General features: G+C 39.0%; 1 protein-coding gene across 4 annotated transcripts in view; it reads right to left on the reverse strand.

The window, feature by feature from the left end:
- The window catches only part of LOC129770892 (uncharacterized), a 91,331-nt gene that overhangs the window by 30,584 nt on the left and 44,953 nt on the right, over positions 1 to 15,794 (reverse strand). The window lies entirely within an intron of this gene.

The following is a 15,794-nucleotide window of genomic DNA, read 5'->3' on the forward strand; positions in this document are numbered from 1 at the left end:
GTTACTAATCAATCGCATTAATTCAACATGCAGAAAATGTTGTGGCTGCGGTATGGTATTAAATGTAACGCAAAGTGTCCGGATTCAAATACATTACTGTATACTTACTTCGATGTTATTCGTTTCTCTCTCAGGGTAAGCAACGAATATACTAAGGGTGGGGTTTAGATTCTATACTTTTATGGTTTATAAAATGACGCTTCCTTTGCTTTCGTTCATTTCTTACTCTACTCTCGCACCGTGACGACTCGTTTGTTTGGGACCAAGCAGATAGCTAGTTAGTCTTTCAGTGGTAAGGCACACGAAAGCACCTCGGATAAGCGCACCAGCCGCAGGATAGGTGAAGAAGCCACATCGCTATCGACCGGGAACTTTGCGTGAAATTCATCGCTATCGGAAGTCGACCGAATTGCTGATCCGCAAGCTACCTTTGCAGCTTTTGGATCGTGGAATTGCTCAGGACTTCAAAACAGACTTGCGCTTCCAAAGTTCCGCGGTTATGACGCTGCTGGAGGCTTATTCGAAGATACAAATTTGTGTGCTATCCACGCAAAACGCGTCACATCATGCCCAAGGACATTCAGCTGGCCCATCGAATCCAAGGAAAGGGTGCTATATTAGCTTGGCATATAATCATCGGCCCTTTTCAGGGCTCCCAATTTGATGGATTAGAGTTTAGAAAAGTTTTTTGCAGGCCAAACTGAAACGAGAATTTTCGTTTGGATGCCATACAGCATCGAGAAAATTCCGGAAAGATCTAATCGTTGCTGAAAAATAATCTGCCAGTTCCGTGGGAATTGAAGAATACATCCATGCGAAAGAGTTTATTTTAATGTTTACTAATTATATGGCGAACACAGCGACCAAATACATTTGATTTCGTAATTTTTCAATCAAGTGTAATTAGCTGGAAAGCTTCTGAAGATTATTCTTTCCCATCAGTAGGATATTTTCGTATCCAATATTGGATGCATAACATGAAAAACGGAAAATGTTTCGTATCGCGAAAATTATATAATTTTCAATCGACTCAGTCGCCGAAATTTTCATACTCAGAGAGTTCATTCTCCTCTAGTTTGCCTTCCAAATTGCCATCGTAAACCACACCTTCTCTCGATTCAATCACGCACGAAAAGCATACTGAAATGATATTCAACATCGTTACTGAACGAGCTGAACGGCGAGGGATCGAGGGATTCATTACCTGGCCTGACCTGACCTGAAATGCAATCAGTTTGTTTTAACTGTGAGGGAGCGCAGAAAAGCCGATGCTGATACTCTCGTGACCAAGAGAGTATCAGCATCGAAATACGGTTCCTCGGGAAGACATAGAAGCAGCCGCCACACCCACACACATACACGCGCGCAACTCTTTTCATTTGCTGGTTATCGAGAGGAAACCTGGAAAGAAATGATCGTTGCTGAAAAATAATCTGCCAGTTCCCCTTGGAATTGAAAATTACATTCAAGCGAGTTTATTTTAATGTTTTCTATCCATATAATACTGCGACCACATACATTTGGTTTTGTGATTTGTCAATCAAGTGCAGTTAGCAGGAAAGCTTCTGAAGATTATTCTTCAGAACAAGGTTTTTTGTATCCAATATTGGATGCATAAAACCTTGAGTCTCCAACGTAACACTCTCGTTTTTTAAGTCACCCAAATATTTATTTATTCATTCATACAGGATGGATTTAGATTCAACTTCAAACAAATGATCTCTAAATCAAAGATAGTCCTACGTCACCCTTGCGGTTATACCATAGATATAACCCACTTCCTGTTTTAGGAACACCTTCTTCCCATTCAAGGCGATTGAATTCAATCACTTTGAAGGGAACACTAAAATTAGTTTTTGTTTCCATCCAGTCTTCATTCATGCTTACTAGAGAGTTTAGTTAAGAATTTGTCAGGATTTTTAAATGTCCTGTGAAATCTCCTTCTAGAAAATGTTTTGAACATTTCGGCCCAAGAGCATCTTTTTCGCTTCAAGTTTATTTAAAAAAAAAATAGGAAATAAACAAGACAGCTTTAGCCGAATTACAAAACGAGTAAATTATTCTTCTACGATTTTTTTTCTGTATAGTGACTTCAACACTCTTTGGGTGGTTCGTCACTTTTGCTTCCATTTTTCGAAGAATGCCGGGAGTGAGAATTGAACTCGTGACCTTTAGCGTGAGAGGTACGGATGATACCACTACGCCAGATCGCCTCCTCCACTACGAAAGAAGGCTGAAAACATATTCAATGGCTACCGAGAGGGAGAGTTGTATTAATAGTCTAAATCCGTTTTTTTATTCTTTATTATAGAGACTTTCAGCCTCCTGGGCTGGTTCGTCTCTGTAAGAATAAAATAGCCTAGAAAGTACCGTGAGATGTAAAGAACATATTTTTAAAAACAGGAAGTGGGTTATATCTATGGTATAACCGCAAGGGTGACGTAGGACTATCGTTGATTTAGAGATCATTTGTTTGAAGTTGAATCTAAATCCATCCTGAATGAATGAATAAATAAATATTTGGGTGGCTTAAAAAACGAGAGTGTTACGTTGGAGACTCAAGGTTTTATGCATCCAATATTGGATACAAAAAACCTTGTTCTGAAGAATAATCTTCAGAAGCTTTCCTGCTAACTGCACTTGATTGACAAATCACAAAACCAAATGTATGTGGTCGCAGTATTATATGGATAGAAAACATTAAAATAAACTCGCTTGAATGTAATTTTCAATTCCAAGGGGAACTGGCAGATTATTTTTCAGCAACGATCATTTCTTTCCAGGTTTCCTCTCGATAACCAGCAAATGAAAAGAGTTGCGCGCGTGTATGTGTGTGGGTGTGGCGGCTGCTTCTATGTCTTCCCGAGGAACCGTATTTCGATGCTGATACTCTCTTGGTCACGAGAGTATCAGCATCGGCTTTTCTGCGCTCCCTCACAGTTAAAACAAACTGATTGCATTTCAGGTCAGGTCAGGCCAGGTAATGAATCCCTCGATCCCTCGCCGTTCAGCTCGTTCAGTAACGATGTTGAATATCATTTCAGTATGCTTTTCGTGCGTGATTGAATCGAGAGAAGGTGTGGTTTACGATGGCAATTTGGAAGGCAAACTAGAGGAGAATGAACTCTCTGAGTATGAAAATTTCGGCGACTGAGTCGATTGAAAATTATATAATTTTCGCGATACGAAACATTTTCCGTTTTTCATGTTATGCATCCAATATTGGATACGAAAATATCCTACTGATGGGAAAGAATAATCTTCAGAAGCTTTCCAGCTAATTACACTTGATTGAAAAATTACGAAATCAAATGTATTTGGTCGCTGTGTTCGCCATATAATTTGAAAACATTAAAATAAACTCTTTCGCATGGATGTATTCTTCAATTCCCAGGGAACTGGCAGATTATTTTTCAGCAACGATTAGATCTTTCCGGAATTTTCTCGATGCTGTATGGCATCCAAACGAAAATTCTCGTTTTAGTTTGGCCTGTAAAAAACTTTTCTAAACTCTAATCCATCAAATTTGGAGCCCTGAAAAGGGCCGTTGATTATATGCTAAGCTAATATAGCACCCTTTCCTTGGATTCGATGGGCCAGCTGAATGTCCTTGGGCATGATGTGACGCGTTTTGCGTGGATAGCACACAAATTGGTATCTTCGAATAAGCCTCCTGCAGCGTCATAACCGCGGAACTTTGGAAGCGCAAGTCTGTTTTGAAGTCCTGAGCAATTCCACGATCCAAAAGCTGCAAAGGTAGCTTGCGGATCAGCAATTCGGTCGACTTCCGATAGCGATGAATTTCACGCAAAGTTCCCGGTCGATAGCGATGTGGCTTCTTCACCTATCCTGCGGCTGGTGCGCTTATCCGAGCTGGTTTCATGTGCCTTACCACTGAAAGACTAACTAGCTATCTGCTTGGTCCCAAACAAACGAGTCGTCACGGTGCGAGAGTAGAGTAAGAAATGAACGAAAGCAAAGGAATCGTCATTTTATAAACCATAAAAGTATAGAATCTAAACCCCACCCTTCGTTGCTTACCCTGAGAGAGAAACGAATAACATCGAAGTAAGTATACAGTAATGTATTTGAATCCGGACACTTTGCGTTACATATAATACCATACCGCAGCCACAACATTTTCTGCATGTTGAATTAATGCGATTGATTAGTAACTATCAAGAAACTATCAGTAACTATATTATCAACTATTAATCGCATAAATTCAACATGAAAAAAATGTTATGGCTGTGGTATGATATTGAATGTAATGCAAAGTGTCCGGATTCAAAAGCATTACTGTAAAAAAGAGTTAACTCGACTGAATTTTTTTCGGTTCGGCCTGCAAAAACGAAATTAAGAGCCCTCGCCGACTGCAGACTGACTTGTCGACCGATAGTTCGGTCGGCTTCTTAATCAGTACGGAAAAAAAAGTCTGTAGTGTACAGCATAATGCATAGACGTAAGTATGAGCTTCCCCATCTTACATTCCAATAAGATTAATGGGTTTCCAAGTGGGCGCGCTACATACGGATACGAATGATTTCAATAACCTGTTTCGAAGCTATCATTAAGCTATTGAAACAATTTTTCGACTCAATAAATAGCAATCATATAACTCTTGGAAATTTTATCTTTTGTACGAAATGATTATCATACTGTTCCGTTGATCCGAAGCAGAATGAATCACGCTTAAAGAAGGAATGGATTTTTTCTTGGAATTTAGTCAGCAGAAATAATGCCCTTTCCCAACAATTAAAAACGACAAACGGTAAACAGTTTCATCAAAGTGATTTCTTCGATATGGGGATATATTCACTACATCATGTCATATATTTCATATTTTTCATTATGAAATCCATATCCATGGCACCTATCGGTATCGAATTATCATCGACACCACGATTTTCGCTAAATACTCCTTTCAGTTCGGCCTGTAAAAAACTTTTCTGAACTCTAATCCATCAAATTTGGAGCCCTGAAAAGGGCTGTTGATTATATGCTAAGCTAATATAGCACGCTCTCCTCGGATACGATGGGCCAGCTGGATGTCCTTGGGCATGATGTGACGCGTTTTGCATGGATAGCACACAAATTGGTATCTTCTAATAAGCCTCCTGCAGCGTCATAACCGCGGAACTTTGGAAGCGCAAGTCGGTTTTGAAGTCCTGAGCAATTCCACGAACCAAACGCTGCAAAGGTAGCTTGCGGATCAGCAATTCGGTCGACTTCTGATAGCGACGAATTCCATGCGAAGTTCCCGGTCGATAGCGATGTGGCTTCTTCACGCTTCCTGCGGCTGATGCGCTTATCCGAGCTGCTTTCGTGGTGCCTAACCACCGAAGGACTAACGAGCTGTCTGCTTAGTCCCGATGAAACGAGTCCTCACGGTGCGAGAGTAGAGTAAGAAATGAACGAAATGGTAATGGTAATGGTATTGTATTATAGAGACTTTAAACTTTTTCAGTTCATTCGTCTCTAGCCTTGAGAAAGGCCCTTTGAAAACACTACTCTATTTTACTCCAGCGCTACCACCTCCGCCCTCTTGCCTTGAGAAAGGCACTCGATCCCTCGCCGTCCAGCCCGTCTAGCAACGATGTTATCCAGTCGGTGTCCACACAAAGAATGAAATGAACGAAAGCAAGGGAAGTGTCATTTTATAAAACATAAAAGAATCGAATGTAAACCCCACCCTCTTTATTGTATAAGCTTACTGTATACTCACGAATATAATAAGGGTGGGATTTAGATTCTATACTTTTATGGTTTATAAAATGACGCTTCCTTTGCTTTCGTTCATTTCTTACTCTACTCTCGCACCGTGAGGACTCGAGCTCGTTAGTCTTTCGCAGACAGCTCGTTAGTCATTCGGTGGTAAGGCACACGAAGTCAGCTCGGATAAGCGCACCAGCAGCAGGATAGGTGGAGAAGCCACATCGCTATCGACCGGGAACTTTGCGTGAAATTCATCGCTATCGGAAGTCGACCGAATTGCTGATCCGCAAGCTACCTTTGCAGCATTTGGTTCGTGGAATTGCTCAGGACTTCAAAACCGACTTGCGCTTCCAAAGTTCCGCGGCTATGACGCTGCAGGAGGCTTATTCGAAGATACCAATTTGTGTGCTATCCATGCAAAACGCGTCACATCATGCCCAAGGACATCTAGCTGGCCCATCGTATCCGAGGAGAGCTTGCTATATTAGCTTAGCATATAATCAACGGCCCTTTTCAGGGCTCCAAATTTGATGGATTAGTGTTTAGAAAAGTTTTTTACAGGCCGAACTAAAAGGAGCATTTAGCGAAAATCGTGGTTTCGATAATAATTCGTTACCGATAGGTGCCATGGATATGGATTTCTTAATGAAGAATATGAAATACATGATATGATGTAGTGAATATATCCGAAGAAATCACTTTGGTGAAACTGCATTATAAAATTATTTGTGTACGAATGCCGTAATCGATAGTCGACTCTAATTTGCGCTGGGTAATTTCCTCGGAGGACTCGATTCCTCCTTTGAGCATTAATAATCTCTTTCTGGCAAAACGATGTGGTATGAATCACATTATTTGAATGATAGAATGAAGAAGTTTTCTGCCAATTTCCTTCAACCTCCAAACGTATCTTTCTCCCGTTTGTCGTTTTCGCGTTCGCTAATCCTTTCTCACAACACCCATTTCTCGTTTGAGAAATTGTTGAGTAAACATTGTTTGCCAGTGCGCGTAGAGCGGGAATTCCTAAATATTCATTGCACCTCTAATAAATTGCCGAAAGACGTGGTCTTACGTTGATCGCACTTGATTGAAAAAATCCAAAACGAAATGTATTTGGTCGCAGCATTATATGAGTAGAAAGCAAATAATCGCTCGAAAATGACTTGATTTTCGCGATGTAAAACATTTTCCGTTTTTCATGTTATGCATCCAACATTGAATACGAAAATTTCCACTGATGGGGAAAAAATATTCAGAAGCTTTCCTGTTAATTGCGATTGATTGAAAAATAACAAAACCAAATGTATTTGGTTGCAGTGTTATATGGATAGAAAACATTAAAATAAACTATTTCGCATGAATGTATTTTTCAATTCCCAGGGGAACTGGCAGATTATTTTTCAGCAACGAGAATTCCGCGCGTGTATGTGTGTGTGTGTGTGGCGGCTGCTCCGATGTTTCAAGCGGAACCGTCGCATCACTCTCCTCCTAATGGATTCCCTTTTGGCCTTAAGTGCACAAACAGGCTCTTGGTGACACCGTTCATCAGCGCTTTCATGATAAACGAAATTAGCTTCACAACAACAGCGACAACATGCTCCAATCGCTGTTCAATCATAACTGAGTGGGTTTACGAGCGGCGCTCGCTTATATACCGATTGGTGATTTCAATAGCCTGTTTTGAAAGCAATTTTAAGACTATTGAAACAAGTTTTTGGATGAAAAAGTAACAAGTATATGACGCGTAGACATTTTATCTTTCAAATGAAGTGTTTATCATACCATTTCGTTCAGTTGTTTAAGAGCTATTAACGCTCAAAATCTCGGTCTCCGGCGTAACGCTTTCGTTCTCGAAACTTTGGTTTTACACCCCGGTATAGAAATGAAAGACGTAGTCCTACGTCAATACTCCGTCTAGTTATTAAGTTTTTAATTATAATTTAGTACGTAAGCGTCATTTGGGTTCTGTATACTCGTTGATTTGTCGAATAAATAAAAAAAAACAAAAAAATAATGTGAGTGATGAGTACGATATGAATCTGTCGTTTCAAAGAAGGATTAGGAATATTGGGCCTGATCACGAACGTCACTTCACGGTGAGAACGAAATGAATTGTATGCAATTTGTATGCATTTCACTCCGTTTTCACCGTGAAGTGACGTTCGTAATCAGGTCCATTGTATAATTTAAGTAGTTTAAGTAAAGTTATATTTTCAGTCTGTACGGCTAGGGCGAAGACGGTGATAAATAAATAAATAAACGAGGCTGGTGTGCTCGAGCAGTGCGAACGACCGGCTCGGAGGTCAGTTCTTCGGCGATGACAAAAATAGCTGACAGAATTTAGAAGATGCAGCTGCTGGAGTCCCACGTAGTCCGTCGGGGAACGAGCGTTTCCGCTTTTGTGCGTCCCGATGTCTCGTTCTGCTGCTACGTGGTCCATTGGGGAACGGGCGTTTCCGCCTTTGTGCGCCCCGAGCTCTCGAATGGCATTACGGGAGCGATTGCGTTGTTTCTCGACCAGGTAGAGCGATGCACTGGGATTGTTTTTATAAATGGCACTTAGTTCTTCGGAATCAGAGTCGGAGTCGAAGAGGTAATCTTGGTTAGAGTTTTGCGCTACCTGTCGCTTCTTCCGGGATGGTTTTGAGTGTTGGAATAACTTTTCTTGGTGTGGTGGAGGTGTTCATCGAACGCGAGGGGGTTGGATGCATTGATGGTACTGGTGCGGGTCAACAATGATTTAGCTACAATAACTTCTTCTTGTTGAGAAGCGATCGCTTCCTCCTTCAGGATCAGTCGCTGCTCCATGGCCGCTAAAATGTTAGCCATCTGGTCCACTTTTCGACCAATGACTTCATGTTCACTGCATTTTGAGCAGCCTCGGTGCGTTGCGCTTCAATTAAAGCGGCCATTGTTGGCGATTAGGAGGTCCTTCTCCTCAATTATTTTCACTAGATCGTTGTGTCTTTTATCCGGGGCAGCCTCTGTTTTCGATGTGTGATTTAATTCACTTACCATCCTGGAGACGTCAGCGTAACTTTGTTGCCGGCTATGCTCTGTCTCGAAGATTAGGCGTGCGGTCATATAATCCACTTCTCTTTCAACTTTGTTTTTTTGAATTGTGTTTTCTTTTTGATAATCTGGAAAGCAGCGGGAAGCGAGACTGTGTTCGTTAATTTGACATTTTCTGCAGAACAAGGGCCGTTGGCATTTGGGATGGAGGCTAGTTTTTGACTTATCAGTTCTGAATTCGTACCACCTACTATATTGTGCAACTAGCTCAATTCTAATGCTAACAAGGGCCGTTGGCATTTGGGATTTGGCAAACTCGATGAACTCTGGCGTGTACGTACCATCAATTGTCAGGATTATCGTTGGACTGTTCACGAAGGTAGTCGGTCCGGTTTGCCACCTAATTCTCCTAGCACCTGTGACTTTGGTCTTGGGGATAGCTGACGATTTGCACATTTCAATGGTCTGTCCACAACTCACAACGCACTTGACACAGTTGAGATACTGGTGGTACGTAACCCTCACCTTTGTTCCGTCGGCTAGATTGGTCCAAACAATTTATTTTATCAGGTTCATTTAGCAATTCAGCTGTAACAGAGCCGAATTCATTCGAGCAATCTTTTTGCTTGGTTCTGATTCCGCACTTTCAGCGCGTATGCCACACTGCTGCTCTCGGCGAAAGCGCCATCGATTTCTCCTGCCCAGGTTTCGATGGACGTACTGATGAGGAAGGGCGCGGAAGGGAGAGTCTTGTCTTTGCCGTTGTCATCCACGCCAGTAATCTGCAGCACGATCAACTCCCCATGATTACCACTGGGGTCCATATACGCTGGTACGGTCGCTCCCCCAAAACGCGTCCTCCGCCGTTGTGGCCTCGCACACTGAATGCGGAGCCGGGGACACCTGCCATTACGGTGGACCAGCAGCCGCCTAATTTCACCACGATAAATGCATTCAACGCAAAAGGTGAACAACACACTACACTATTTACAGTTTAAGTGACAATACACACCACCGTCATCTGTACGGATCCCTGCGAGTTATCAATTGTCCCTGTCACACCTCTGCGTGTGACGAACCTTTAGTCCAACAACCTTGAATCGACTTTGGAGAGCCGCACCCTATTAGCTGTCATGTGAAGAAAAAATAATCAAATCAGTAAAAAAGAAATCAGCTAGCTTGTGCAGGTAAATAATTTATCTTGAATTTCTTCGAATTTGTAAGAGTATTTTATCCATTTGAAATCTAGCTTAAAATTTGTATTAGCTATTTAACAAAGATCAACGTTGCGTAGTGCGAGTATAAGACGACACTAAACGTGAGTAGGCAAGCCGAATTGAAAAAAATGTAAAAAAACTAACCTATTTGTTTTTCCCATGAAGGGATTTTTTTAACTTTCCTAAATAAAGTTCAAAGAACCGGAATTCTGTTTCGTGCTGTCGCAACAGTCCCCTATAATTGAAACAATGACCGATCGAACAAAAACGACAACAGTTGAACACGACGAACAATTAGAGCCCCCACAGACTGCATACTGACTTGTCGACCGATAAGTCGGGTTCAGACGGTACGAGTAAGCATACGAGTCGATCTAGTCAGTTACTGCAGTGCAGCTACTCACACCGTGTGAACACATCACGACAGTTAGTGTCATGTGTGATCCGGCGTGCGAGCTACTTCAAAGTTTTTTGAATTTACTCGCACTCACATCCCTCAAAACGTCAAAAACAGAATTTAACGCTCGAATCATGGATGCCAAATGTAAAAAAATGTCTCTATTTTTAAGATATTTTAAAATATGCGAAGATATTTATAGACTTGAAAATTATTGGAAAAACAAATAAAACCCTCATAGTTTCTAAACGAAATCATTGTTATTTTGTTTTGCACGCTGGCGGGGCACGTTTTCTTTTTGAGATAGTTTTCTTGAGAATCTAAATATGAAATCATTATCGGGCAAAATTTTCATTCAAAGTTCACTCACAACTTGCAAATAAAATTATAGGAGGTTGTGTTCAAGACACGACCGCATTGTTAACGTAGAACTACGCTGTAGTTTAATTTAAGTCGCTTGATTATAACTGCGGATATTACCTTATAATGCTACGAAAATTTTGAAATCTACCAGTTTGGTCGCTCTGGAATGTTTTTTTAATTGTAGAATCATTTGACGATAATTGTTTGATAATTCATTCTTGTGCTCGCAGAACGATACATACTCGAGATAAGCGCAGCTGTCATCCTTAGTGAAGAAAGATTTGCTACTGGCAAGCGAAACCAAAACACTTACAAAATTCCAAAGCGACATTTACTTTCTTGGTGTCTAAATAAGCGAAATAAATTCTATCTGCACGCGAACCCAAATAAATTAATAACTTATTATAACTGATTGAATAACTTGGTATTCCCCGAATACTTTTTTGGTGCACAATCTTAACACCTGCTTCACCATAGCGTCAGTTCATAACATTGATGCAATGTCAAAGGCACCAACGAAGCCTTTATGATGACAGAAAACAAACAATGTTCACTGCTTGGAAAAAGACTGAATATTTGCATCAGCAGAGATTCATTACTAATACGCTAGCGCAAATATATCCACACAATTGTGTAGCTCAAAACATTAATGCAATGACGTCAGTTTGATGCAATGATTGCAATCAAAGAGTAAGTAAGGGGCTGTCCACATACCACGTGGACAACTTTAGGGGTGGTAGGGGGTAAGAAAATGTCCACTCTTGTCCACGGAGAGGGGGGAGGGGGTATAGACTGAGTCCACGTGGACAGGAAGAATTTTCTCTGCGTATTTATCAATAAACGGATTGAGAAGCCTGAGAGTGCTGCCCAGTCAAACGTTCATATATTTTCTCTCATATCATGGATCTTCTTCAGTGAAATCTGTATTATAAAAATATCTCACGTAAATTGTGAATGACCAACTATTTCCTATGATCGAACTTTTATAGTTACGGGATATGCAGAGCCCTCATAGCCAAAACTATAAAAATTAAACGATTCCATAATGGTTGAGATTCCATGATATGCGTAAATGATTTTTATCAAATATAATTTTCTATACGTTTTGTTATATCTCGAGAACAATATATGATAATAACGTCTGTATAGTTTTTCATACAGAATTGCGTGTAAAATCATTTTTCCAAAGTATTTTCTTTCCATTAATTTCTAGGAATAAATATTTACATTTGCAGGAGATTGTCTATGCATCACTAGTCGTCAACTTAAAACAATTGAGCCAGTGTTCTGATAAATTATAGAATATTTCAGGAGGTGATAGAGGATCATATTTGATGAAAAAATCCTAGGCATGTAGTCAATTCTCAACTAGAAAATTGTTGAATTTTTGTTAAGTCTAATTTTATGTTTTGAAATAACTCTAATTTAGAAAGTACGCTCCTTAGAATAATTATACTGTTCATTGGAAAGATAAGAAAATTTAGTATAGAATGCAATTGTAAAACTTTCAAATTAATAGAACCCAGGATCAACTTTTAAATGTAAGGAACCAACTTCAAATCTTGTGTTTTTAATTAATTTTCCAAAAATGCATGATAAACTGGATTGTTTCTATCAGCCAAACTGAAGCTCTCCAACCACTCTACTGTTCCTTCCTTGACACCACACTATTATCCTTCTTGTTATCTTCCACTAATTTAAATGTGTTCACAACATAATTTTATGCAAATTTTCAAATGAAAGCATCGTGCGCACTTTTTGAATTTTCAGTTCAGTCATTTTAAGGCAAAAAACCGGTCTCAAGGAAAGTTCAATAATTCTTTCGTAGTTAAGATTTGATCATCTGCGTGGAAGATTTTTTATGATCCCCTATCTCTTCAAATTTTTCGGATCAGCTTAAGTATATATATAATAATATTATTTTAAACAGATATAATAGTTTTCGATATTTTATTCAATTTATGAGAAAGTTTTCTCAATAGTTTGAACATTTGTAAAAAAAAATAATAGAAGGTTAATGAATTTCTCAAAAAAAAAAAAAGTTTCAATCGGGCAACAGGCTTCAGGGACATTTTTGGAAAAAATGAACAAAATTTCAATAAAATGGGGAGGATCGGAGGATTAATTTGGCGTTGAATTGCTCTCTGGTAAACTGTGACGTTTTAATAAGGATTTAAGTGGAGGAAAACTAAAGAGCAATACAAATAACTTATCGTGCAAGATTAGTAAAAAAATATTGAGTCGTGAGTTTTCTGATGTTTTTTCCCCACGAGCATTTTGGAAGCTATCTAGACACTCAATGCAGGATGGTCAATAAGCAGTTGAAAAATAAAAAAATATATATAGATATTGAAAATATTTTTAATAAGGTATTAGTACCCTTTGAAACTATTGCGGAAAAGGTTTCTATTGCGCTGATGACTAAATGTGAATTGATCGTGTGAATGAACAGACATTTCCTGTGGCGAAATGTCGAAAATGTTTTGAGTGATCTTTGAAACGCTCTAACTCTGTTATAAAATAATGCATTCGTCAAAGCATCAACTGGACCATGTATTAAATATTTCCAAGATTGCGATGAGTAGATTTGACCATCGATTTGCTGTGCGTTCATTATTTCATGAAATATTCTTAATTCGAAATCAAAGAATAATTTTTCATTCGATAGAGAATACCTCTGTAGTAAATAGTTCTACTGAAACTCTCTATGAATTGAATGGACGCAAAATAATCATGTTGATTGGATTGCTTGTAAGCATATATTCTCAAAATCTAGAGAAACTTTCAAAACAAACTACAAACGCTTCATCTGTTCTTGCAAAGTATTTTATCTACAACACATATACACATCACACACTAGAAATTTGTTGCTTGAAAATGCTGTATTTTTTATCTTAATGTCATCATTTATATCGAAGATTCAGGCGTTCCGAAATCTCTGAAAAATTTCGACCTTTTACTCCTCATCCTTTGTCAAGTGAGGATCTATAGATATCAGTACATGCTTCCTACTTTATCTTTTTTTTTTTAATTCTTTTTAAATGATAGAAAAAGAGTCTATGTATATAAAATCGTTCTGTTCGTTTTTGTGCGCTTCAAAAACTCGAGCTCTGATGGAGCTCATATTAGAACACAACATACGAGCCACTTCAAAAATTGTTGTTGCTACTGCCAACGCCTCAAGAAGCTTCAAGCTTTCCACATGAAATGAGCACACTTCAGAAATAAATCTGTGAAAGTAAATTAACTTTCTAGTATTGAATATGTATTCTATGCGACAGCAACACAATTCTTTGCATGTGTTCAAGAATAGTGAGCTTAAATTGTATCTGATAGTGATTTTAAATCTATTTAATTTTATTCGATTGGCTTTGCTCAAGATCAATCCTTGGAATTTTGTAATTTATTTTCGGATGCGGATTGTTCAACTGGATATTGTGCGTTTCCGTGTTGACAAACCAGATAGCAGATAGCCTTTAAGATAATAGAAAAACAAAGTATTACAAGTATTTTAATTAGAGGCGAATGAACTGCAAAGTTTAAAGCCTTTTAAAAGCAAAAAACAAAGAACATACAAGTATTTCAAAATTAAACTCATATGGAATTATATGGAATATTTACTACTCATTTTTCTGTCATAAAACACAAATGAGCCACGGCAAACGTGGCAGGGTTCAGCAAGTAAAATTTGAAACAAAATAAACATAAATGGAATTAAAATTTAATTCATGCGCAGTTCAGTTATTTTCCGAATTATTCTAATAAAATCAAGAAAAATGTCCACGTGGACAACAGGGGGAGGGGTATGAAAATGTCCACGCTTGTCCACGGAGGGGGAGGGGGGAGTTTAAAATCGTGCTTTTTCTGTCCACGTGGTATGTGGACAGCCCCTAATTTGGTCGCATTCACAGCTCAGTCCGAAACAAAGGCATGTGATGGCGCAAAACAAGGAAGAACAAGCGATGTTCATTGTTTCGTAACTAGAATGATACTGAAAGTTTGCCTTTCCTTCGTTTCCTTGATGAATTAAAGAGACTTTAAACTTCTTCAGTTCATTCATCTCTAGCCTTCAAAAAGGCCTTTGGAAAACTCTATTCTTCCCTCATATTACTCCTCCATCCTCATTGCCTTGAGAAAGGCATTCGATCCCTCGCCGTCAAGCTCGCCCAGCAACGGTGTTGTCCAGTCGGTGTCCTGACGAAGAATGAAGTCAGCAAGATCCACTGTTTATACTCTAGGCCCCTTCGTTCTTCTTTTTTTCCTTCGTTCAAGGAGACTTGACGATAAGTCGTTCGATAAGTTGCTCGTTATTGACAGCTCTGTTTGGGAAAGCATACAACTGGACAGAACAAATGTAAGAGGAAATGGGAATGTTTTCAATTTTCATCAATTTAAACCATATACAGACTATGGGATTGTAATGTATAGCTTATCAAACAAATCTTAGGGAATTTCTGATTCGTTTGGTATGTGAATCGCCAGAATCCGTTCACGGCAAAAATAGTTATTAACGTTAACTTTATTTCATAAAAACGTGACCTGTTTTCTGATTTGGCACCCTTAATTAAAGAGGTAGTTCTACGTCAAAAAGTATTGTTCTAAGAAACAGAATACATATTCGATTTAAAAAAGTAGATTTTCATTCATTATTTTAGTTTTTGACGAGTATTTATTCCTCTTTTATGAGTGTATTTTGGCGTTGTATTTGTGGAGCAATTAAATTCAACAGTTTTTTCACTTTTTCAGGTGTTATTCTCAACACTGCTCTGTACTCTCGGGGATCATCATCGTAGAGTTCCTTCAATATTGTATTTGTTGCTCCTTTTCTTTGCATCCAATTCCTGGCCCGAATCCTTTTTTTTTCTGCTTTTTTCGGATAGTACCTTCAGTTCAAAGAAATTCAGCACACAGTACGACCAGCATGTGTTTCGCGATAAAATTGTGTAATGATAAATTCAACTGAAAACCTAAGACGAAAACTGTCAACAAAGAAGTCGATTTCGGATCAATCATCTGACAAATTCGGACCTGATTGCTGTTTCTGACTATCTGAAGGACATTTGAAAAATCGCCTGGCATCTCTGGTAAAC

This window comes from Toxorhynchites rutilus, chromosome 2, assembly GCF_029784135.1.
Source record: "Toxorhynchites rutilus septentrionalis strain SRP chromosome 2, ASM2978413v1, whole genome shotgun sequence".
Lineage (NCBI taxonomy): Eukaryota > Metazoa > Arthropoda > Insecta > Diptera > Culicidae > Toxorhynchites > Toxorhynchites rutilus.